This window comes from Theropithecus gelada, chromosome 9, assembly GCF_003255815.1.
Source record: "Theropithecus gelada isolate Dixy chromosome 9, Tgel_1.0, whole genome shotgun sequence".
NCBI classification, from domain to species: Eukaryota; Metazoa; Chordata; class Mammalia; order Primates; family Cercopithecidae; genus Theropithecus; species Theropithecus gelada.
In genome coordinates this window covers 7,193,173-7,219,841 of record NC_037677.1, presented here as the reverse complement: position 1 = coordinate 7,219,841, position 26,669 = coordinate 7,193,173, and the positions used below count along the sequence as shown (strand labels likewise).

General features: G+C 42.5%; 1 protein-coding gene across 3 annotated transcripts in view; it reads left to right on the top strand.

Annotated features, from left to right (window-relative positions):
- SFMBT2 (Scm like with four mbt domains 2) overlaps window positions 1-26,669 on the top strand; it is a 255,402-nt gene that overhangs the window by 48,593 nt on the left and 180,140 nt on the right. The gene's annotated exons all lie outside the window — the stretch shown is intronic.

The window sequence follows — 26,669 nt, the reverse complement described above, 5'->3', positions numbered from 1 at the left end:
CAGTTGGTTGTGGATAACAGCCTGGGAGTGTTTGCGAATTTTGTCCTTGTTTCATGGGAGAAGGGAGAGAATACCTTTCTTTGTCAGACGGAGGTTGCAGAGCTCCAGATCTTCGAGGACACTTTGGGATTCTCCAAAGTAGTTTTCTAGTACCTGGAGTCACTGCATTGAAAAACAGTGGTTTTTATTATCTTAGATGATAGTTTTACAGAGCACCTAGGACCCTGTGCAGTCCCATGTTTTCCTGCATTGCTATTTTAAATTAATATAAGCTGTGAATTAATGCAAGCCTTCATTAGTCTGTGAAATGGTCCAAGGAAGGAGAAACAGCATGGCGGCAGCTCCAGGAGATGTCATCACCGGGGGATTCCCATCAGCAGGCAGAGCTCCATTAATAAACTCGCGTTTAGAGACCCAGGCTCCATGGCCAATTGGCCATTCAGGGAGCAGTGTTCCTGCTTGTGAGCTAATTGGGGCTAATCTTTCATATTAAAAGTATTAAGGAACATACTACATTAAAGCGTCACTCAGTGCTACGGAGGATTATGGCCCTTATTAGTGGAGCAAAATGTAAAACGTTTTGGTTTAGTAAATCCATAAGACTTGATTTATTCATAAGCACACACGATGCTCACAAAGGGCAGCTGCCAAATCATTATTGTTTATGGTGAGAATATATGGAAATCATTTAATCCAGTGACGACTTCATTGTTATTTTTTGAAAAGCAGCGACATTACCTCTTAATGTGTGGGACTGGGAAGCTTTGGAGATTTAGTCGATGCCTGCCGAGCCCTGAAAAGGATGCTTGTGGAAGATTGCAGGTAAGTATGTGGGATGATGCGGCTCCAAATAACACCCCTTGGCTTGTAAATGGAGATGTATTTATGAGTGCTTTCTACCGTTGCAATAAAAGTATTGGAATTATAGTGCCTTAGGAGTCATGCCACTAATTTTTATTTTCCCTGTTATTAAAATTTCTGTCATTTGAATTGCGTACTCTGCAACCTTGCCAGAATGACTCAATTTACCATTCAAACTTAAATCAAAATTAGTGGAGTTAGTTAATATACAACTCATTTGAATAAAGGAATGTTTATTCATGAAGTGTGAGGAGAAAGTGTGAAGATGGCCTTATGTTTATGTGGGCAGCTCCTGCCAAGTTTTAAAGCCTGGTTTTAGGACTGTTTTTGGGAATTGCCATTTTTACTATAGTTGATTGTAGAGGACAAGATGCTGGCAGGTGGCACATGGCACAGGAAAGTGACCAGACAGCAGGACTTAACCGGCTGCGACATGGCTCAACTGTGGACTCCGAGAAGTAGAATTAGGCTATGTTTTCATGAGACTGACCATTTTTAAAATTTACATTTTATAATGTCAATGACATTTTAGTAATATTAAGGGAACTTAATCACATCGTTTTCTTTGGCTATCTGACATTGTAACTGGAGTTTCACTTGTTTATCGATAAGAAAATTTAGTACATATGCTAAAAACTCAAAGAGCAAAATGAATCCTAACTGGGCACCCAGGGTTGAGGCAAGCAGAGAGACCCTCATTAAATATTAGATAGCTCAGTATAAAGAGAGCAGAACACATTGGCATAAGAAAGGGTAGGATTATTTGACAAGTATGTCTGTAAATAAACCAAAAGTCATAGATACTTTATTTAAAAATATTTAAATATTCTAAACTTTTTAAATAAATATTTTAAAAAATGAGCTAGTATTGTCAAAAAGCCATTTTTGATGATGGTGTGTGAAAGAAGGAATATTCAGAGAGGAAACAAAGTAACCCTTTCTCCGAAGGCACCGAATAGACCTTCTACAACATTTCCCATGGTTTTGAATTCTATCTGATCAAGTAGAGAGTCTGTGAACACATTCATCATGGTGTAGACCAGGATGGGCTTGGCCTGTAGATGTGTGTGACAGAGACAGTAGGTATGTGTGTGTTTGTAACTGTTGGTGCAAACAGTATTTAATTTTAATTTCTGTCATTTGCACATCGTATCATAAAAGAGTCCTCCTATGAATCAAAACCCTTCATATAGGTAATGGTAAATAACTTTGTGTATGAGTAAAAAATGAATAGTTTTTTTTTTTCCCCAGAAATCCCTATTCGGTGTTTGTATTTGTTTTTCGCTACTCACAATATGCCACATACTCTCTTTTTTTATTTTTTATTTTAATTTTTTTGAGGCAAGGTCTCACTCTGTCACCCAGTCTGGAGCACAGTGGCGTGATTTTGGCTCACTGCAACCTCTGCCTCCCGGGGTCAAGCTATCCTTCTACCTCAGCCTCCTGAGTAGCTGGAACTACAGGCACGCACCACCATGCCTGGCTAATTTTGTATTTTTGTAGAGATGGGGGTCTTCGTGTGTTGCCCAGGCCAGTCTTGAACTCAAACAATCTGCCTACATCAGCCTCCCAGAGTGCTGGGGTTACAGGCATGAGCCACCGTGCCTGGCCCCATACACTGTCTTTCATCATCTTGGACAGTGAATGAATGAATCACGAATTTCATTCTGTTTGTGTCATAGCTCTCCAATTAGAAGATATTTTTGTGTGCGCCTCCTGTGGTACCGGGTAATGACATTTAATCCTGTCAGTCCTCAGAACATCCTTATGAAGTGGCTGGTATTATTTTTATTTCATAGTTGAAGAAAGTGTGTCTGTTCCCCGATCAGGCAGTTGGAAGTAGATTTTAAGCTAAGAGGATTCTGGCCAGTTCTGAAATCCTTGCTTTGAAAATAGCAGGGGGTCTGTAAATATTTTATTGATTTGATGATATCATTAAGACTTTAGATTAGAGTGGTCAGACTGACTATCACTGAGAAACGTTGTAGGGTTGGTTTCTTGGTGATTTTTAAGAGTAGGGTAGAAAGCTGCTGTCCAGAATATTTTCCAATTTGTCTTTTTTGGCGGCAAATACATGGAAGAGATGCGGTCTGGAAGTTCTTTGCCGAATGGTAACCATGAGATTATGTAAAGTTATGTAAATTGCATCAGATGCTATTTGGGTTTTTCTGCACTACATGAAAACTGTAAGCACGAAGCAGTGACTAGAAGGTTTTCCTTTTTAGCGCTAGTCATAAATGAATTTATTTTCTCCTGCTTCTCAACCCAGCAACATATGTAATTTAAGTCAAGCATGTGTTTGATTCTGAGTGGAATTCGAGGGGGAGTTGGTGCTGTGTGTTTCCATGGCCTCGTGGCTCATTTTTGCCTCCGTGTTAACTCCTTCACTTCCGAAATTGTCAGAACCTCCAACTCATCTGGCCCCTCCCTCCCTTGGTACCCCACTTCCCCTTGTAAGGATCCTGGCCCTGGCCTCCTCCAGATGCAGCTCAGATGATCGTGGCCTTGGGTGCGTGGAGGGCTCAGCTCCCATCCAGCCCCGTTCCTGCTCTGGGTGGACCCTGGAACGTCCTGAATGATCCTCGGGTGTCACTTGCAAGGGAAGCCCCATGTCACCTTTACACAGACAAGCCCCCGTGGGCACAGCTCAGCCTGTAGGACATCTGGCTGCTCCAGGCTTGACCCTTCCTTGTTGACTTCCCTTTATTCCCCCTCCACCTCCATCTGTTCACTCTTCATCGTGCCGCTGACTGTCCTCTAGTTTGTTGGACTGGTGAGCTTCTCCCACTGTGCTCCCAGCTCTGGCCTCCTATACAAGCCTCTGACTTCCCTGCTGCTTCTTATTAAGTCTCCTCTCGTGGCTCTGTGTTTCAGGGCATACCTCCATTCCAGGGCCAAGCAGATGTTCCAGGGCCATGCTGGTGTCCCAGGGCCATGCGGATGTTCTGGGGCCATGCCTCCATTCCAGGGTCACCATGCCTCCATTCCAGGGTCACCATGCCTCCATTCCAGGGTCACCATGCTTCCATTCCAGGGCCACCGTGCCTCCATTCTAGGGCCAAGCAGATGTTCCAGGGCCATGCTGATGTCCCAGGGCCATGTTGATGTTCTAGGGCCATGCTTTCATTCCAGGGCCACCATGCCTCCATTCCAGGGCCATGCTGATGTCCCAGGGCCATACCTCCGTTCCAGGGCTACCATGCTTCCATTCCAGGGCTACCATGCCTCCATTCCAGGGTCACCATGCCTCCATTCCAGGGCCAAGCAGATGTTCTAGGGCCATGCTGATGTTCTGGGGCCATGCTTTCATTCCAGGGCCACCATGCCTCCATTCCAGGGTCACCATGCCTCCATTCCAGGGCCAAGCAGATGTTCCAGTGCCACGCTGATGTTCTAGAGCCATGCCTTCGTTCCACAGCTATACAGATAGTCTCGGGTCATGCCTCTGTTCCAGGGCCATGCAGGTGTTCTAGGGCCATGCTTTCATTCCAGGGCTATGCTGATGTCCCAGGGCCATGCTGGGTTCTATTGAGTTTCACTCCAGGGCTGTGCCAACATTCCAGAGCCATGCCAGCAGTCGTGCCTCCAGCTCGAGTCCTTCAGTTCTACCGGTCATTAGGGAGAGTCTGCCTTTTTGAACCTGGCTGTCAGGGAATGGTTAGTTTGTGCATTACTTGTCTCCTGAGTCTAGAATCATGTTCAAGCTTGGCGAGTACAACTTCAGTTCAAAGTCTTGGGAACTCAGATGGTTCCCAAGGATGATTCAGAGGTGAATTTGGAATTGTTTGAGTCAAGGTTTTCCAGAGAAATAGACCTGATAGGATCGGTACATATGTAGCAAGAGATTTTACATTTAGGAACATGTGATTGTGGATGATGGGTGAGCCCAAAAGCCAGTGGGGGAAGATCTGTAGGCTGGAAACTTAGGAAAGAGCTGCAGTTGGAGTCTGAAGATCATCTACTGTAGAAGCAGGGGGAGCCAGTGTTGCAGATGAAGTCCGAAGGCTGCCTGCTGGAGAATCTTCTCTGGCTCCCGGGAGGTCAGCCTTTCAATCTATTCCGGCCTTCGACTGATTAGACGAGGCCCACCCACATGCAGGAGGATGATCTGCTGCTCAGTGTGTACTTACTTAAATGTTACTCGCCTCCAACACCTTCACAGAAACACCCAGAGTAATGTGTGACTAGATGTCTGGACACTGTGGCCCAGCCAAGTTGACACATAAAATTAAACCTGCCAGGCGTGAATTCAGAGCTAGAACTGCATCACCCACTTGCTCTCCCCTAGTGTCATCTTAATGCCTTCTGGAGAGGCAGAGCATTTTGTGTACACTTGGAATCCCTGTGCTGGTTTGCCTTAAAAGACAGTGTTCAGTTGATATTTCTGAATATAGATGCCCTTAACAGAAAGCTCTGGTAGCAGTTCGAGAGATTGTGAAGTAAATGCATGGATTATCTTTAATTCTGTGAAAGTATAAATGTCAGAGTGACAGGTCAGAGATTCTCTTGAAAACCAATACAAAGTGGGTAGGAAGAAGAGGCAGAGATATTTCACCTATTTTTAGGCTCACTGCCTGCTGCTCAGTAGGGCCACCATGATTTATCTGAGTTCAGTGTCAGTTTCCATAACTGCTTATTACTCTACAGGTACCCACTGGGATTATTTACAAGGGATTTTGCTAATGAGGATGTACTTCCGGATACAAGGTTCTGTGGCATGCATTTAAAAAAGCGGTAGCTGGCTTGGCGCGGTGGCTCACGCCTGTAATGTAATTCCAGCACTTTGGGAAGCCAAGGAGGGAGGATCCCATGAGGCCAGGAGTTTAAGACCAGCCTGGCCAACATGGTGAAATGCTGTCTCTATTAAAAATACAGACATTAGCCAGGCGTGGTGGCAGGTGCCTGTAATCCCTACTTGGGAGGCTGAGGCAGGAGAATTGCTTGAACCCAGGAGGCGGAGGTTGCAGTGAGCCGAGATCACGCCACTGTACTCCATCTTGGGTGACAGAGCAAGACTCCATCTCAAACAAAACAAAACACAACAACAACAACAAAAACGCAGTAGCTAGTGTGCTTTCATCATGGGTTGCCTTGAACTCCTTTGAGAGCCTGCATCTTAATCATTATATGGCCTGTCCTCAACCCTGAGAAAAAGTGAACACGTGAACAGCCTTTGAGGTTAGCATTACACTTCCACCAGGATGAGAGGGGCCTCCAGCCTGGGGTGTGCCTTTTAGGGAATGCAGAGAATCACATGCACAGACAACTATGTGTATTCAAGAGCACGGAGCTGCCTCTCCCTCAGATCCTGTTTCCAGGACTGTTCCCCAGCAACTGTACCTACACATCAGGCTCAAACGGAGAGATTCTCTGCATCTCTCGTGCCCTTGGGAGAAAAACAGCTGTGTCTGAATGCTGTGATTTTGTGAGCTGTGGTGTTGCCACTGTTAGAGTAAAAGATATATTAATGGTCAAATTACTTCTTTCAGAAAGCACAAATATAATAAATTTTTTACGTAGTGAAGAATCACTTTGCAATAGTGCTGAGCAGTTTCTATTCTAGAAGAAATTAGTACAGAATTTCCAACAGTTATATATGTTGACTGGGGCTTTTTTTTTTTTTTTTTTTTGAGATGGAGTCTCGCTCTGTTGCCCAGGCTGGAGAGCAGTGGCTCTATCTCGGCTCACTGCAGCCTCTGCCTCACGGGTTCAAGCAGTTCTCTGCCTCAGCCTTTTGAGTAACTGGGATTACAGGTGCCTACCACCATGCCCAGCTAATTTTTTTGTATTTTCAGTAGAGAAGGGGTTTCACTATCTTAGCCAGGCTGGTCTTGAACTCCTGACCTTGTGATCCACCCGCCTTGGCCTCCCAAAGGGCTGGGGTTACAGGCATGAACAAAATTAACTTTGTTTTATAAAATGAAAAAAATATTTTACCATACAAATTCACACTATTTTCATACATGGGAATCTGGAACCCTAGACGTAACATGGATGAAGCCGATGTTGACTTTTTACATTGGCAACTGAGTGAATGTTGAATGCTAGAACTGTGGATAGTTTTATTTCTTTATAAACACGCTTAATGAGATTTGGTGCTAAAAAAATAGATAAAATATTTAATTTTATTTTAATATTTTAAATTAAAATGTTTGATATTCACTAATTTTAATTTGCATTTTCCTGTTAATTTGAGTAGATACTTTAGAATCTTGGAGGAGGACATTTGGAATCGTCGGACGCTTAGAAGGAAAATAGCATTTTTGAACAAAATGATTAAAAAATTTGAATTTAGCATTTTCTTCAGTTTATGTATTTTGATGAAAAGAATTAAGATGAAGTAGATTGGGTATAATGATATTTTATCTTCTAATCTGTTAGGTGATTTCTGTGACTAGAACATAAATTATGTGAAAATCTAGATTTTTAACTAAATAGTTAATTTTGCTGAAAGGAAGGCCAAAGGGATAAAGATATAATCATTTATGACTTATGTAAGTCTTTATTTGATTACTCATCTAAACATTGCTGGCCCATCAGCAGAACACCCAGACTCATGTTGTCATAATTGAATTTAGTCATCTCTGGCTTTTTGCCAACTTTCTGTCATCTGTGCACTAGCGCTTTTCCAGACTTTTTGATTGACATTATGAAGATATATTTGTCAGTGTAGGAGGACAGAGCATACTTTACTTAAAAGCCTGTTTGCTTGATTAATAACTTGTAAATCTTAAACATGTGCTACGTGAGCTACATTTGTATTTGCACCTGGTGTGTCTGGGCCCGTTTTAGGGTTCAGCTAGAGCCCCTGTGAACTACAAGTCTTTCTAAGGATGATTTGGGCACGAATGGATTTAGGGAGCCAGTTTCTACGTCTACCAGGCCTGTCTCTTCCATGAGACTGAGCTGCCTGAGAATAGACCAGTGCTGTCCTTTCCCACCTGTCCCACCCTCTCTCCCTCTTTCCTCTCCTGCATTGGTTCAGAAGGATGCCACCATCTGAGGTATCAAGATCTCGTACCCACCATGCCAGCCGTGACATCCAGACACACCAGTTTATCTTTTTATGTTTACTCGTGACACTGCCATGTTATTCATATTGTTTTCACCAAGACTAATGACAATTTTAATAATCTAAGCCAAAAGAAAATTTTTCTTTTATGGTCGAAAAATTTTTTTTAAAAGTTGAATTATATACTGCCTACTTTTTGTTGTTGTTGCAGAGAAATTGGATAGGATAAACATTATGAGACTGTTGGGATAAGAGTCTGGGGGATATAGGCTGCTTCTATAATTTCAGGGAGGAAAAAGAACCCTATACAGGCTGCTAAAGTAGTACTGATACATGTATATTTTTATTTTTATTTTTTGTTTTATTTATGTTTTTTTTTGGAGAGGGAGTTGTGCTCTGTCACCCAGGCTGGAGCGCAGTGGCGCGATCTCGGCTCACTGCAGTGGCGCTCCCGGGTTCGAGCGATTCTCCTGCCTCAGCCTCCCAAGTAGCTGAGATTACAAGCACGCGCCACCACACCCAGCTAATTTTTTGTATATTTAGTAGAGACAGGGTTTCGCCATGTTGCACAGGCTGGTCTCGAACTCCTGACCTCAGGTGATCCGCCCACCTTGGCCTCCAAAAGTGCTGGGATTATAGGCGTGAACCACTGTGCCTGACCTTTTATGTATAATTTTAAATGTAGGATGGAAGGTATCAGATCATTTACTGAGTATATTTATGGGAGTAATATAGGAGTTTTATTCCAAATGTCAGAGTTGCAATACACAGGAAATTACATCCTTTGTGACTATTGAAATGAATGAAACATTTCTCAATGCCACATTGAAAATGCATGATGGGAGGACATGAGGTTTTCAAGATTCTTGTATGGGGAGTATATGAACAAGAAAGTTTGAGGACCAGTTTTCACAGATGGTACTCAACCACAGCCCTGCTCGTTCATCCATTAAGATGTTTTTTTCTTTATGATTTAGATGCTTAGACGTTCTCAGGGCTTTGGAAGGATTTATCATAATTGAGCATTTGCTGAGTTTCTATTTCCGTCATTGGATTCCTTTGGTAATATATTTGCAAGTCTTTCTCTGAGTTCTTTGCTAATAGGAAAACAAGAGCTGACAGGAAGATCTTGGGTAGATGGGTGAAAATGGCTACTGGCTGCTGATTTGGTCCACTGTATCACCACATTACTGTTGCCATAGAAATGGAAACACTTTAATATCAATCAGTGCATATGGGGGTTCTACGCTGTGCCTGGTGTTTTTTGGGTGGGAATTTATGATATGGTTGTTATTAAGCATTTTGTATTGAAGCACACTGCTAATATAGTCAACTCTTGGCTGATACCAACTCAATTTTGGCAAAATGTGTTTTCTGTGATGGTCCCCAGTGTACTTATTTATTTGTTGGCCATTTCTGCCCTGCTCTTGACTGTTTCACTCCTTGGTTTAGCAAGAGGTGTTGGGAGCTGATTTGAAACTCTGATCTCTGGAAGCGTGGGGAATATGACTCCTCTAGTCTGGGTGGGAACTTCTCTGAGATAGTATTTCTTTTCTTTTGAGGTTTTAAAATGTGTCTGTCTGAGCCTGGGCAACATAGCAAGACGCCATCTCTAAAAAAGAAATTCACCAGGTGTGGTGGTGCACGCCTGTAGTCCCAGCTACTCAGGAGGCTGAAGCAGGAGGATTACTTGAGCTCAGGAGGTCGAGGCTGCAGTAAGCTGTGATTGCACCACTGCACTCCCACCTGGGTGACAGAGTGAGCCCCTGTCTCAAAATGTCTTTATGCCAAACATTTTTAGAGGTTTGTTCAACTGCTATGGAAACTTCCAAGAGCCGGGCGCTGACCTGACCCTGGCACCTGGAGTGTTCCTTCTGGGAGAATCCGCCTGTGGTTGAATAGAAAGACCCCTGCTCTCTGCTGGTATTGAAACAAAACACGGGCATCTCTGGAACTGAGTTCTGTATAGTAAGTGACTCCTCCGGCCAGCATACGGGGTGGGAAGTGCTGGTGTGAGTCGCGTGGCCTGAGCGAGGGGCTCAGGCCTGCCCAGAAAACAGCCATTTCATCTGCTTGCATCACACTGTCCTCATCTTCACGGTGACGAATTGACATAACCTTGCTCTCACTTTGATGGCAAACGCTGTCTGTAACCTGTCACATGGAAAGTTCCCTCCTCATCACATTATCAGGGAATAAGAGGGTTTTTTTTTTTTTTTTGGGTAAGAGGGTTTAATAGACCTTGACAAAGGGCTGTATGAGTGGAGAAGTGACTGTGCGCTAATAGCAGGACACTTGAAATACAGCCACAGGGCCATAGTATCTTTCCCTTAGTCAGTAGCTCCTCACCCAGCCACGTCCAGTGTCCAGAATACTGTCAAGGAGTTACCTGTTTACCTGCTGTGAACTCAGAGAATTTTGATCATACTGCCTTTAAAATGATTATTTTTGCTCTGTGCTATACTTGTTTGTGGATACCCGATCTCAGCCATTTGCTTGTGAAAGTGAGGCTGTGTGAATGTTTTGTTATCAGAAATACACATTTTGGATCCTGATGCCACCACTTAGTTAAATGTGCGAACCTGGGCTAGGTATTTTCTCTCTCAACTTTGTGACCTGCAATATTCCCGTGTGTAAACTGGGGATAATGAGGCCCGCCTTACAGGATCGTTTTGTGCATTCAATGGGATTCGTGGAAACTCCTTAGAGCAGCGCTAAGAATGAAGGTGGTAATGAGAAATGCAATTGTTATCCATCCTCATTCTTCTGGTTAAGGATGGTATTTTATTCACCTTTTGATTTCTTATAATGCCTTGCACATAGTTAAAGCTCAGCAGTTGTTAAATGAATAAAGAACAAAGCTTCCATGCAAAAACAACAACACACAAAACTAATTAGTACTAGTGTTTGTGTATTATTCACTGGAGGGCCTTTTCAAATCCTACTACATGCATAGACAACAATCACGTTATTTGATTTTGAAACCCAGCACATGTTGGAAGCAGAAAATTAGAAGCATGAGAAGACAGCTGTTAGTCGTGCATATTGATATCACAAGTAAATCATAGCGGGCCACCCAATTGCAAGGAAGGAGGTAGAGGAGCTGGGAAAAATGGTATCAACAGTAGAGCAATCTGATGCCATTTACCACAGGAGCAGATAGCCCCATCCGCAGATCCAGAGGGTGTGTGGTTACTACCAAGGGAATTGCCAACTATTGCATAGTAAAGCAGAATAATTGATTTATGGCACTCAATCCTCCAAAAAGTTGTAAATTTCTTTGATATCTACCAAGTAGGTGGCAACAGCAAAGGCTAACCTCAGGGGGATTTGCACGGAGGAAAAGCAAGATTGTGAAAACCTGCTGTTCTAGGAGTTGAAATGTATTATTATTATAGCTATGGTAGAACTCTTCTCCTCTTTGTCAGGCAGACTTAAAGTATAGAACAGTCTTTATTCCAGTTTGCTAAAAGTGGCAACTCTGTAAACCAACACAGTGAGCCTGGAGCAATGACAAGCTACACAAAAATTAAACGTATTTGTATTTCAAGATGTAGCGAGCTATCGTGGCCAGTTCGTGGCCACTTTGGGAAGGCATTTGTCAGGAGGAAGCAAGATGGCACTAAAGTGTGGCAGAGGACAGATGTTAGAGCCATCATGGGTGCAGAATAAGGCAGGCCTGCAAGGGTGGCTTGTTGGGGTCACACCTGATAGTTCAGATATCTTTTGCTATTGATTTTCTAATTTTCTAAGATGAAGTGTTAAGGTCCCAGCATGTGGCATGTGCCTCCAGATGGACAATTCAGGTTGCATGCCTCAGACCTGGGGATTGGGACTGGCCAGAACAGAGAAGACCCCGTCAGCAGGATGGACAGGATCCCATCAGCAGGATGGACAAGATCCCATCAGCAGGATGGACCCCATGGAAAAAAAAATCTAGGAACTAAGACAATTGGGCAGGAGTCTGGGAAACTTATTAGGAAGGATCAAGGCTGACTTTGCCACCATGACCCAGCCCCGAACACGATGGGAAGAGGGCTGTGGAGTGGGGCTGTGGGCGGCACTTCCCGGGGCCCTGAATGAAGCAAGCTTGGAGAGGGAGCTGGTGTGTGGGTCTGAGTGGCTCCTTGAATGTCAGCATGCGCCTATGAGGTGCCGATGTAGCCTTCCTGCCTCTTTGAGAGTTGGCTTCCCATAGGGACATCCTAGACACTGGATGATTTTTGTATCGGCATCTTCAGTCCATCAAATACAGTCTTTGAAATCCCAGTGTCCTCAGTTGGTGATGGGCAGGGGACAGACATTTGTGGTCTCACGCTGAGGGTCTTAGGAAGCAAGACGTGGATAAAAGAGTCAGGGATTGAGGACGGGGCACGGTGGCTCACACCTGTAATCCCAGCACTTTGGGAGGCTGAGACAGGCAGATACCTGAGGTCAAAACCAGCCTGCCCAACATGGCAAAACCCTGTCTCCACTAAAAATACAAAAAATTAGCCAGGCGTGGTGGCGGGCACCTGTAATCCCAGCTACTTGAGAGGCTGAGGCTGGAGAATTGCTTGAACCTGGGAGGTGGAGGTTGCAGTAAGAGCTGAGATCACACCACTGCTCTCCAGCCTGGGCGACAAGATCAAAACTCCGTCCTCCCCACCAAAAAAAGAAAAAAAAAGAGTCAGGGATTGAAAGTGAGAGGATCCAAACTGCATCCTGTCCTGCCCATAGGGTGTTCTGTCCACTTTAAGTTTGACATGGTGGTTCTGAACCAAGCCTGAGATGGTGTTGGGGTGAAATTCTGGAGGGCTGCAGAGTTAGGCAGTCTGTGCTGAGCATTCCATCACACGTGCCATTCCACACCATTTGGAGATCGAGCAGAACAGCTTTGATTGATGCTGGGCCATTTTGTTTTAGATCATTTTCACATTTATGATTTCTGAGGTTATGGAAAGTTTCTGTGATTCTTGTGATTTCAAGAGAGGGGATTAAAAATGGATAGGGAGGTTCGTCACAGACTCATGAGACTTAGGAGTGAGAAGGAAAGCAGAGTCGGAGAGGTAGAGAATGGGTGGGTGACCATCCTTGACCTGGGATCTCTGTGACCAGGGCTCTCTCCGTTTCTCATCCAAATGTCCTTTGTGGAGGTCTCATCCTTGTCATGGTGGTGACAAGACACCGAACTTACCACTTCTAAGGACTTGAACACCCTGAGAGCCAGAGGCTGCAGAAATGACTGTGGCAGGTTCCCTGCCACTCACGGAAACTGAAATGTACCAGAGAACTTATATCCAGGCCAAACAGCATTTGTGTTGGAGAAGTTGCCTTTCTCTCAAAAAGGATGGATAGGAAGCAGTTTTTTAAATCAATGTGCCTGCTTGCTGAATATTAGCACAAATCTGGTTATATCCAACAGAAGATAGAATGATTATACAACACGAGGCTTAAATGTTTGTCTTTTAAAATGTTCTTAGGGTATGCAGCAAGAATTCACAGTGGTTAACCTGTATTTCCAAAGAGATTTAATCAGAGGAAGTATCAAAGAATTGAAGATTAGTATGATTTTGAGGGTTTTCCTAATTATTTTTCTGATGATTTCTTATCAATTAACAGAGCTGTTAAGCAGAGTTGATTAAACAATGCCAGTTTTTTGAAAAGCCCTTAATGACATTTACACAGCGGTTACCAAGAGCCCCCGAAAGCCCATCATGGATTATAGGAACAAGTTATAGCCATTAAAACGATCTGTAATTATTTTTTTTTCATAGTAGGGAGTGATGTCAAGTCATTAGCTTCTGTTCAACATATTTCTTAGAAAAGGATGTCTCACAACTTCTTCTTTTGAGACCATCACAAAGTGAAACAATTCCCTGATCCCACACGAACCTCCCCCACCACCCTCAAACATAAACCGACCCAAACTCTTTGAAGAGCTCCAAAGAAAATAAAATGTTTTTAAAATATCTTTTCCTGTTCAAAATGTTTTATTGACTCGTAATGATGAAGAGATGATGATGATTTATATGCCTGGTGTAGCGTTATTTGGAGTCATGTTTCATTAGATTTGTTTTGTGAAATGAAGAAAGCAGTATGTACTTTACATTTCTCATCTATACATCGAATGTGCAATTTGTTAGCCCATCAAAATTAATTTTAGATCCCAAATGGATCTTTAGATTTGTAAGTACTGTTAATGGTTTTTTCAGTTAAGTGTATGTATTTATGTGCCCTTCTTGGGTGAATTTCTCTGAAGGATTCTGCAGGGTGAATGTTAACATAAATAACTAACCAGCAAATAAGTGTCAATTAAAAATTCTATTACCATAATTGGCTGTGGCCCTTTCTCATCAAAGTACAGTATGTTTAGATCAAATTTAATTTTTTTGAGATGCTTGCCTGCTTAATTTCCCAATTTAGCTCCTCTTTCTGCTAACAAAAGAAACTGTTTTCCATTTAGAGGAGCATCTTTCTACTGTACCTGCATATGAATACTGTGTTCAAACACTACAAAGATTTTTAAGAGTTTTTTAAAACAAAGAGATTTGGTCATTTTTGCGGGTTTCTTTTTTCCTTCTAAATTTCATGGTCCCTTTTATCCTTTCTTTCTGGATTCTCTATTTTTCTTTCTCAAGATTTCCCCTTTTCCTGAGGGATTTTTGCTTCCAGCTCATGTGAGGGCTTTGATGGTGTAGTTTATGTGTTAGGATTACAACTGCTGTTCCCAAAAGGCGCTAAAATGCTGTGGCTCAAGTTAATTTAGAAGTTTACTGCTCTTTCTTCCAAATGCCATGTCTGCGTGGTGAAAGGCTGGTTCTCCTCCAAGTTGCCCAGCAAGAAAGAGGGAAAGGGAGAGACTGGGGACAGCAGCTCACCTCCCACTAGCAAAACTCGGTCTCCCGGGAGTCCACCAGGCCGTGTCTAGCTACAGAGAGACTGGGAAAAGTACCCCGTAGCTGTGGGGCTCCTCTTAGCTAAAATCCCTGAGATGGGGAGGCTGCTTTTCCTAAAACAAAGAAGGGAGAGAAAAAAGCCCTGGGGGACAGTTAGTTTCTGTCACAGCTCATTTAGCTACACATTTTTGTTTTGTTTGTTTTGAGACAGAGTCTGGTTTTGTCGCCCAGGCTGGAGCGCAGTGACGCAATCTCGGCTTACAGTAACCTCCGCCTCCTGGGTTCAAGCGATTCTCCTGCCTCACTCAGCCTCCCGAGTAGCTGGGATTACAGGCGCCTGCCACTGTGCCTGGCTAAATTTTTTTTTTTTTTTTTGTATCTTTAGTAGAGAGGGGGGGTTTCACCATGTTGGCCAGGCTGGTCTCGAACTCCTGACCTCAACTGATCCTCCTACCTCGGCCTCCCAACGTGCTGGGATTACAAGCGTGCACTGCCTTGCCCGGCCTACAAAAAATTTTTAAAGATAACTGTTTCATCTTTGGAAAACATCTAAAGGAAAATGTAAAAGTGTTAAAATACAAAACAGAATGGCTTTTTTTTTCTTCATTTGGGAGTCAAAATGTATTGTCTGTAGTTTATATACCAGTATTGATTTTTAACACATGATCTTTGCTGTCGATGGAATAGGGTATGCACTTTCCCTTGCATTAACATTTAAAGAGATGAATGTTACCTGTGCACAATATTTGTAAGAGATGGTTCTAAAAGGTTTGTTTTAAAAATTACCTGTGTCTTGCTCACACCCTTTACCATGTCCTATGTTTCAGTCTGCTTTTTACTGTTTAAGATGAATGCAAGCAATCACCAACACACAGCATCATAAAATTTTAGAACACTGGGGTCAGAAAGATCCTACAAGTGTCTAGAAGTGAAACAAAACACAACAGATTATAAACAAGGCTGGTGATTTGATTCAATCACTTTACATAAGGGGATAAGAGCAAAAATTATACAGTGTGTATTACAGGATACATATAGTCAAATGTCAGGCTCAAAATTAGGCCAGTAGCTTCTGCTGCTTGGACTTTAATCTTGAAGCAAGGAAGAATGTGGGAATTTAGCGGGGTGAGGATGACAGAGTTAAGGTGTTCTGTGCTTTTATTTTTGTCCTACACGAGGTAGCATCTGAGCGCTCTGCTAAATAGTGGTGATCCGTTATTTCAGAGTCGGGGACTTGTTCTTGGCACTCAAAGTGGAATGTTGAAGTGGAAGTTTTGCCTCCCAGAGGATTTCCGTTCTAGTTAGTGTCTGTGTTGCTGTGAAGACGTGGAGGATGGGTGAATGCCATTTATGCAGGAGATAGAACACTTAGTTAAGACCGTCTGTTGATGGGTCTGGGGAGACGGGAAGAACACACTTCTGTGTTTGTGGCTATTTACCGCTGGGCAACTTGTTGATACTCCAACTCTTCCGCAGTTGTAGACTTGGCCATAGAATGAAGGATGTAAAAAAGATATTTGGGCCAGAGCGGTGGCTTACACCTGTAATCCCAGCACTTTGAGAGGCCAAAGTGGGTAGATGACGAGGTCAGGAGTTCGAGACCAGCCTGACCCACATGGCAAAACCCTGTCTCTACTAAAAATACAAAAATTAGCTGGGTGTGGTGGCACATGCCTGTAATCCCAGCTACTCGGGAGGCTGAGGCAGGAGAATCACTTTAACCTGGGAGGCGGAGGTTGCAGTGAGTGGAGATCCTGCCACTGTACTCTAGCCTGGGCGACAGAGCTAGACTCCATCTCAAAAAAACAAGTAAAAATAAATATTTTTGGAGTTATTAGTTTATTAAACTGTAATTTTCTTATTTCCGTAGGAGATAATTATGTATTTAGAATGGTCTTGAAGGGATATCATGACATCTAGAGAGGTGATTTGAAGCTATAAGGTCTGGGATGTGGAATTGTCTTTTATAAGCCCTGACACCTTCGAAGGTGTCTCACCTGCAGACCCCAGGGAAGCCGTTCAGCTTTCTGATTCTGTGGTGGTGCATCTCCTCCATGGAGATTCCTGGCTCCATCTCTCTGTGAAGCCCTGTCAGGGTTCTTTCACTTTCCTTGTTTGTCTCCTTTTTCTCCTGATTGCCTGAAATCACATTACAACCCTCTTGTATCATCTTTATCCATGTGCCATAGCTCTTAAAAAAATAGTGATAAATTATAGACAGAACAGCCAAATGAGAGCTTCCTTGATTCCCTCTCTTCTTTCATGGTGGTTGTATTAGTCAGTTCTCATGCTGCTAATAAAGACATATCCAAGACTGGGTAATTTACAAAGAAAAAAAGGGTTTAATGGACTCACAATTCCACATGGCTGGGGAAGCCTCACAGTTATGGCGGAAGGCAAAGGAGGAGAAAGGCATGTCTTACATGGTGGCAGGCAAGAGAGCTTGTGCAAGGGAACTTCCCTTTATAAAACCATCAGATCTTGTGAGACTTACTCACTATCAGGAGAACAGTATGGGGGAAACTGCCCCCATGATTCGATGATCTCCACCTGGCCCCACCCTTGACACATGGGGATTATCATAATTTTAGGTGAGATTTGGGTGGGGACACAGCAAAACCATATCAGCTGTCCACCCACATGGAACTCACTTTCCTAACTCATGAAATGCAAACATGCCTAATACTTGAGTGTTAGGGATATGAAAAGACAGAAAAAATATTTCCTCTCTTCCCCTATGAAGCTGACTTGTGCATGCTCAAATAGGACAAGAGGTTAAACCAGGAAGGCACAAAAAAGCCCCTGACTACTTCAAATTATAGCTTACTGTAGTATCTTTCAGAGCATGTGAATAATTGTGAATTGGCCTATGATCTTTGGGCCAGTGGAAGAGAATATTAGGGATGAATATTTTCTCTTCTCATCTTACCTAAATTCTCAGGAGATGTTATCGAACAACCATGCCAAGATGATTCTTGTCTTTCTTGGAGGAACAGAACAACCAGTGTAGACGTTGTAGTGATAATGTCACATTTTCTACCCCCTCAAACCCAGAGTCCCCAGGATCTTAATGGTTTGCCTCTAAGTTAGAACCGTCAGCTCGTTCCACCAACATCAGTATGGTTTTCTTGTGTAGAAAGGCTTCTAAAAAAATGGGCAAAGGACATGAAGAGACACATTTTGAAAGAAAACATACACATGGCCTACAAGTGTATGGAAAAATGCTCAATATCATTAGTCATTAGGGAAATGCAAATGAAAACCACAATGAGACACCATCTCACACCAGTCAGAATGGCTATTCTTAGAAATTCACAAAATAACAGATGCTGGTGAGGTTGTGGAGAAAAGAGAATGCTTAAATACTGCTGGTGGAAATGTAAGTTAGTTCAGCCACTGTGGAAAGCACTGTGGAGATTTCCAAAAGAACTGAAGTTAAAACTACCATTCAACTCAGCAGTCCCTTACTGGCAATCCCCAAAGGAATAGGAATTATTCTACCATAAAGACACATGCATGCGTGTGTTCACCACAGCACTATTCATAATAGCAAAGGCATGGAATCAACCTCAATGCCCATCAACAGCAGACTGGATAAAGGAAATGTGTTACACATACACCATAGAATACTATGCAGCCATTAAAAAAAAACAAGATCATGTCCTTTGCAGCAACATGGATGTCCCTGGAGGCCATCCTTTGCAGGAACAGAAAACCAGATACTGCATGTTGTCATTTAGAAGTGGGAACTAAATATTGAGTACAAATGGACATAAAGATGGGAATCATAGACATGGGGGCCTACTTGAGAGTGGATGGTGGAAAGAAAGTAAGGATTAAAAAACTACCTATTGGGTACTAGGCTAATTATCTGGGTGACAAAATTATCTGTATACCAAATTACTCTGACACCCTGACACATAGGTACCTCCTCCTTCTCCCCACAAAAAAGTCTAATGAAATTCTTCAAAAGATATGGAAATGTTAGTAACGTTGCTTTCGACAGTTTTTGAATCCAGGTGGTTTATGTTTTGGCTCATTTCCCAGGTGTTTCCTGATAGTTTTGGGTAAAACAGAGGAAATATGGACATGAGTGATTACATTTTTTGATACTGGAGTTGGGTAAATAAACGTTTTTTGGTGATTGAAAGACTCACTCCAGTGTGATACCTAAATTCTGTAGGCTATCCTTCCCTTCTAGAAGGCTATTCTGGTTCCCCCATCCATTCGGTTTACGAGTCAAATTTGCACAGGCATGTATGCTTATGTGTGCTTAACATATTGGCAGAAGGTCAATAAATGTGCTCTAAACTCACATAATATCCCTGTTTGCTTGTCGTAACAGACACATATATACTGAGTTCTCTTTAGTACCAATTTGCTGGTATTTGGGTTGTTTCCCTTGGAGACCTTGGAGCCTTCACTATGAACACATGGTAGCATTATTATTATTTTTTTTTTAATGAGGCAGTGAGCTGTGGATCCAGTAGATTTAAGAAGGAAAAAGGGATTAATGAAGGTCTTCAACTTCTCAACTCTTCATTGGCACACTCAACTGAAAACTGGAGCTCAGATAACTATTTGCTCTGGTTGGCAGCTTTCCTTTTGCTAAAAGAATGGCAAAATGCCCCTCCATTCTGCTTTGAAAACTTTTTTATTATGGGAAACTCAAACATAACCAATAGTAGACAGAATATGTAGTGAACTTCATATGCTCGTTACCCGACTTCAGCCATGAGCTATTCAAAGCCAACCTTGTTTAATCAATATTACCACCCTCATTTTCCAGACTCTATTGCTTTGAAGCAACTCTTAGACATCATTCTATTTCATCTGTAAATATTTTAGTATATGTCTCTAAAAGATAATTCTGCACATGTGTGTGTAGAATAATTGCAAAGCTCTGGTATTTAAAGAGAGTCTTTGTTTACAAAATGATTTCTACAACATGGAACCAAAAATGGATATAAAAAATACCCTTCTAGTGGAAGTTAAATGCAATGTATCTTCTTCTATCTCCTCAAAAATTTGTTGAATGAATAAAAAACTAAAATTAGATCAGCACCCCTCTTCCTCTCCAAACAAAAGCAAAACAAGAAAAGGAATGCTTTTCTTTTTATATTTTAAATGTTGTATTGGAAACGGAAAATTTGCATTTCTCTTCCCTTAGTAGAACCAGAATGAACTTTAGATTTAAATGCAGTAGGTTTGGGTTTGACTGTGGTGATGAAAATGGGTTTGTGTTACCCAATAGCTGTAGCGGTCCGATGTTTTGCATTTTCAGATGTCCAGTCAAGTGAGCACTTGGTGTCCAAAGCAGGAACATTCCCGCTCTGCTCCAGATGTGAGCTTGCATGGCCGTGAGCCTAGAGGAAGTTCACTGATTGCCTTAGGTGAATTTATGCTAATATTGGGATTACTCTTTGTAATGGCTTTTCTGTAGAGACAGGAGTAGAAAACATGCAGGTGGCCTCTGCTGCTTTGCATTTCATGCTGCAGAAAAGATGCGCTTATTCTGTCCTGGGTGCTTTGAAACTGGCATTGGGTTCCGTCGAACGCTCCTGGTTATCTGCATGGGCTTTGTTTTTCAGCTGGAGTGATGGTTCAATCAAGTCATGCTCTTCCCCAGACATGCCTTTAGTTTCTGTGTACCCCAAAGAATTCCTGCAGTTTCTATCCCAGTTACTTTGTTTGTTAATTTTCTTTTCTTTTCGCTTTTCTTTTTTTTTTTTAAGTCAATGACTGCTGGGACCTCGCACTGGTTGGCAGTGTGTTCCCATCTGCTCTTTTCAAGCCGAGGTCACACATAGGCTCCTAAGGACGTGACACCTCATCTAATGATATTCAGAAGCTATTGTTTTGCAGTATTTTTTTTTTTTTTTTGAGATAGGGTCTTGCTCTGTTGCCCGGGCTGGAGTGCAGTGGCAGGATCATCAGGGCTCACTGCAGCCTCCACTTCTTGGGCTCAAGCCATCCTCTTGCCTTGCTTGAGCCTGTTGGTTGTAACAATGAGAGACAAAATAACCTGGGAAGAATGCAGAGTGTGTGTAGGACTGACTTAGGGAGGATGTGTCAGCTGGGGAATGGGGATGGAGCAGACTTAGAAGAAGATGCGAGCATCTTAAAAACAACTACGGTTGACCATTGAACAACACAAATTTGAAGTGCGCAAGTCACTTATACATGGCTTTTCTTTGCCTCTGCCACCCATGAGACAGCAAGACCAGTGCTCCTCCTCCTCCTCACCTACTCAGCATGGAGATGATGAGGATGAAGACCTTTATGATCACCCATTTCCACTGAATGAATACTAAATATATTTTCGCTTCCTTTTGATTTTCTGAATAGCGTTTTCTTTTCTCTAGCTTACTTGTTGGTAAGAATACCGTACATAATACATAGAACATACAAACGTAACAAATCCCAAAATGCTGGAATTGAGGCCAGCCATTGATGGATCCCCACCGACTGTGGCTGTCTCAGGAACCTACATGGCTTTCACTTGCACATTCATGCCCCATCAGACCTGCATGAATCGGTTAGTGTTAAGGCCCTAAGCACTCCTTGAGTAATGAGAGTCTTTCACTTGGAAACTAGCTCATCCTGCTGACCTTCTGGGCCATTATTTAGTACCTAACCTGGAGGCTTGGCTATGGGAACTCTGGCAACCAGCCTAGCCATTATGATGAGGGGAGCCATGTTAATACAGAGGATTCTCGAAGGCTTATTTCTTCCCTCTGACAGCCATGAAGTGGGTTACATTCATGTAAGTTGGAGGAGGTTTATTCAGTGCTTGCTCTGAATGACGAAGTTGGCCTAAGAGTAGCTCAGATGCCGTGGAATGCAATTCCCAGCCCACATCACTCCCTGTGAAATCTGTCAGCGGATGCCTTTTAAGGACGCAGTCTAATTTGTGGAGAGTAAGAGACAAGGCTTAGGGGTGATGAAGATCACAGCGCTAAACTGAAGCAGATTTTAGAGCTATTAGAATCCTTTGCAGTGTACCTATCAAAACATACATTTCTGATGAAAGAAATTTTATTCTGAAGTCAAATTATAGTTGTTTCAATAGGAAGAAAAGAAGTATCTTGAGCTCTTAGCATTTTTCTGACGTTAAGAATATACCTATTTATTTTTGACCTAAAGAGAAGTTACAAAGCATCCAACTCTTTTGTGTGGAATTGATTTGAGTAAGGGTGAAGCAAAAAGTCAATTCAGTTGTATTGAAACTTATTTGTTTTCATTGAAAAGCCAATATTTATTTATTCATTCATTTATTTATTTATTCATTGAGATGCAGTCTCGCTTTGTTGCCCAGGCTGGAGTACAGGGGCGCGATCTCTGCTCACTGCAACCTCCGCCTCCCAGGTTCAAGTGACTCTCCTGCCTCAGCCTCCCGAGTAGCTGGGACTACAGGTGCCTGCCACCATGCCTGGCTAATTTTTGTATTTTTAGTAGAGATGGGGTTTCACCATGTTGGTCAGGCTGGTCTCAAACTCCTGACCTCAGGTGATCTGCCCACCTCGGCCTCCCAAAGTGGTAGGATTACAGGTGTGAGCCACTGCACCTGGCTGCCAATTCAATTTTAAATAGAAGATTTGAAATTAAGCAAGCGTCCCTGTACCTGAACAGCAGACATTACCCTGAAGAGCCTGTTGGTTATAACATTGAGAGACAAAATAATCTGGGAAGAGTGCAGACTACATGTAGGACTGACTTAGGGAGGATGTGTGCGCTGGGGAATGGGGATGGAGCAGACTTGGAAGAAGATGTGAGCATCTTGAAAACAACTACAGTTGACCCTTGAACAAGACAAGTTTGAACTGCACAAGTCATTTATACGTGAGTCATTATACATGGGTTTTCTTCTGCTTCTGCCACCCTGAGATAGCGAGACCAACTCCGCTTCCTCCTCCTCCTGACCTATGTAGCGTGAAGATGATGAGGATGAAGACCTTTATGATGATCCACTTCCGCTTGATGAATACTAAATATATTTTCACTTCCTTATGATTTTCTTAATAGCATTTTTTTCTCTAGCATACTTGATAAGAATACCGCACATAATACATAGAACATACAAAATATGTGTTTATCAACTGCTATCAGTAAGGCTTCAGATCAACAGTAGGGTTTTAATAGTTAAGTTTTGGGGGAGTCAAAATTTATATGCAGATATTTGACTTTTGGGGGGTTCAGTGGGAAAACTGGAATTTCAGTTTTACAGGGTCAATTGTAATTCCAGTGAAGTTCATGCACATTTTATTCATTTTTCGAGGTATGGCAGAAGTGATTCTCTCAGGGCAAATGTGGTCTTTGTGAGATGACTTAATTTTCCCTCTTGGTGAATTTCCTCACTGGTTAGCACAGAGCAGGACAAGCCAGCTTATTGTTATTCTTCCCATTAGCTACTGTCATTTCTGTACCATGGAAGACAATGAGAGCAGTTGGTTTGGTTTAGGAGGTCACGTGTGGAAGGCTGGGTTAGCATGGATAGTGGAGACACAAAAGTGTTAAAGACCTTAGTGAAGAGCTGTGAGTCAGCAGATGGTGCAGCAGAGTTTGCTGTGAGGTGAGGGCGAGCCGTGTTTTGGGGGCCAGGCTGGCAAGGATTGGTGCGCCAGAAAGTATTTGAAGATTGATTTGAATTGAACTGGAAACATGACTCATTGTGGTCCGAGTGTAACAGAGTGAATCTGCCATTTTTGTCTGCAGTTGATTCCAGGGCAGGTACACCGGGCCTGATAGGAGTTGGGATGGGAGCTCTGATGGTCTTGGGGGCCTGTGTTATTATCCATTCTTGCACCACTACACAGAAATACCCAGGACTGGGTAATTTATAAAGAAAAGAGGTGTAATTGGCTCACAGTTCCACAGGATGTACAGGAAGCATGGCTGGGGAGGACTCAGGAAACTTACAATCATGGTGGAAGGCGAAGGGGAAGTAGGCACATCTTACATGGGCTGGAGAAACAGGAGAGAGAAGGGGGAGGTGCCACACACTTTTAAACAACCAGATCTTGTGGTAACTCACTTCTACCATGACAAGACCAAGGATGATGGTGTCAAACCATTCGAAACTGCCCCCACGATCCAGTCACTTCTCACTGGGCTCTGCCTTCAACACTGCCTTCAACACATATACAATTGTGTCTGAGATTTGGGTGGGGACGCAGATCCAAACCATATCAAGGTGGAACCTTGGAATAGAATAAAATGATGCTCTTGCAAAGAAACGTTGTCCTCAAGCAGGGGAGCAGCGTACGTTTTCTATCTTTGGGCGCAATAGCAGTGGCTTTGAACAGATATTAATACGTTTAGTAGGACATTTGACTACCATGGCATTTTGCATCCTTGTAAACTTTCATCTAAACCACAGTTTTATGAAAGCTTCCCTTAGGAATAGAGACACTCCCTCATTAAATCACTGTATATATTAAGTCAGTGCACACAGTAAGTCATGGTGCATCTTATCAATGAAAAGAAATGGGCTATTTTATTCTTTTCATTGAGTTAAATCTTACTGGCGACAGAAAGTACTCCAGCAGTTGATATTGTAAATAGTTGGGTCTAATGGTCCTTTGCCTGTCTTGGTTCTTTGTGTTTTTCTCATTGAATACCTTCTGTCTCTGTTCTGTCTTCACACACTTTATTCCTGATCCTCAGTTTTCTCTCAGTTGTTGTGCTAAAATTGCACGTTCCGGTGTCCAGCAGCTCTCTTAGTGTGAAACTCAGTGGCCTTTCCCTGTTAACCTACTCATAAATTTGTTGCATTTTTCATTTGATTACTCCCTCAGTTCCCCCAACTCTCTTCTTTTAGTTCCCTGGTCATTTACTATCCTGATCTCTCTGATTGATTGATTGATTGATGGATTGATTGAGACATGGTCTCACTATGCCCCCAGGCTGGAGTGCAGTGGCATGATCACAGCTCACTGCACCCTTGAACTCCTGAGCTCAGGGGATCCTCCTGCCTCAGCCTCCCAAAGTGCTGGAGTTACAGGTTTGAGCCACTGTGTCCAGCCTTATACATAAATGGCACATATTTATTATATCTTATTACATCTTATATCTTACCTGATATCTCATTACATCTAATTTCCAGTGATTCTTCATTCTTCTGCCTCATGTTAATTTGCTCATATGATGCAAGATAAAATAAAACATTCTCCAAAAGTTGCCTTGAAGTTTGGTGCTGTGACTCTGCCATGAAGACCCATGAGTGTTGATTTTCTTAGGCCAGCCAGTCTAGAAATTCTGTGGTCAGCTGTGGGCTTTTACTATTTGTAAAACTCTTGCAGGAGCCAAGTATTATTATTGTATCCAGATAGAATCCTAGCTAATTCTAGTGTAAAGAAACCAGTGAGGAGAAAAGTAAAACATAATTATGCAGGAAAGTAGGCTTTTATGACTCAATTAACATATTTTACAGTGTTTTATTATTTCAAGGCAATATTTGATTTACAAATGATTTAAGATTTTAAAAACTGTTGGAACTGAGTTAAGATGGGTGGAAATATTAAGTACTTCAGTTTTTCTATGTTGCCTGATACTTTGTACTAGCAGGTACAATATTAAAGAAGCGTTTGTCCTTCCTTTGAGGTATTTTTTTTTTTTTCTTTATAGTGACTGAGTCTATTGGAAGGGTCTTAGTTATACATCATGCCATGTGGTATTAGTGACAAGAATGTTTTGAGGATAGATTTAATAACTAAAACAATCAGGTTAGAAGGCCATTGTGAGAATGCTTGGCCAGTTGCTTTCAGATTTAATCCTTTGTCACATTACAGTCCACAGAATGTAGTGTCTTTTGCTTGAGATGCAGAAGGCGTTATTTCTGATGTGGATTGGATTTTGACTCATTTAGAGGACATCACCAATCCTATATAACCGAGCAGGATGGATTTCTTTTCTCAGTTAATGTGAAGTGTTCTGTGCCATTTATGTATATGTGTTGTGTGTGTGTGTTTCTGTGTGTGTTTCTGTTTCTGAATATCTTTTAAGGATGTTACTTTTTTGAGAAAGAGAAATTTATTGGACGATGTAATTGTGGTGGTCTGCAGATTCTTCATAGCAACCAGGGGGTGCAGGCTTACTCCAGAAGCAAGTAGCAGTTGGGGTCACCAAGTAATGCTGTTCTACAGATTATACTGGTGAGCTGCATCTGCATTTGATGCCTCCTAAGACGGTGTGACATAGTTGGATTGCAAGAAATTGGGTCATGGTTTTTTTTTTGGATTTTAAAAATTGTCAAATAGATGTAACATACCATTTGCCATGTGGACCATTTTTAATTGTATAGTTCGATGGCATTAATTATATTCACGTTGCTGTGCAGCCATCACCATGAACCATCTTCAGAGTGCTTTCCTCTCCCTCATCGGAAACTCTCTACGTGTGGAACGTGGTTCCCAGTCCTTCCCCCTCCTCTACCTTGGGCAACCATCATTCTGTTTTCTCTTTCTGTGAATTTGACCACTGTAGAAAAAGATCAGTTTCTGCGAAACTTTGCCTAAATCCCCAAACAGATTCCTTTTGTTTCCCCTGCTTCTTTTGAACATTAAAGCATCCTGGTGATTTATGCTCCCGCCTCAGTTCCTCCCTAGCTTCTGTCTGGCTGTATTATCAGGCCTATTTCCGGTGTTTATTTCTGTGATCATTTCCCTGGTAAACTCCTGGATGGCAGGTTCTAGGTTTTATTCCTGTCGTCCTGGAACTTCACGCTTGTCTCTGATGCGGTGCAGGCCTCAGCTCAGTGGGGAGATTAACAAATGAAGCGGAGTTCTGCAAGGCAGCCCAACGCACTCGAGTTACAATTGCAGACAGTGGGAAACGGCAAGTCAGAGGAAGAACGCTGGGACACTGGGCTGGGTCTGTGTTAGTGTTTGTCAAGAGCCACGGAAATCCTTTCACCCTGC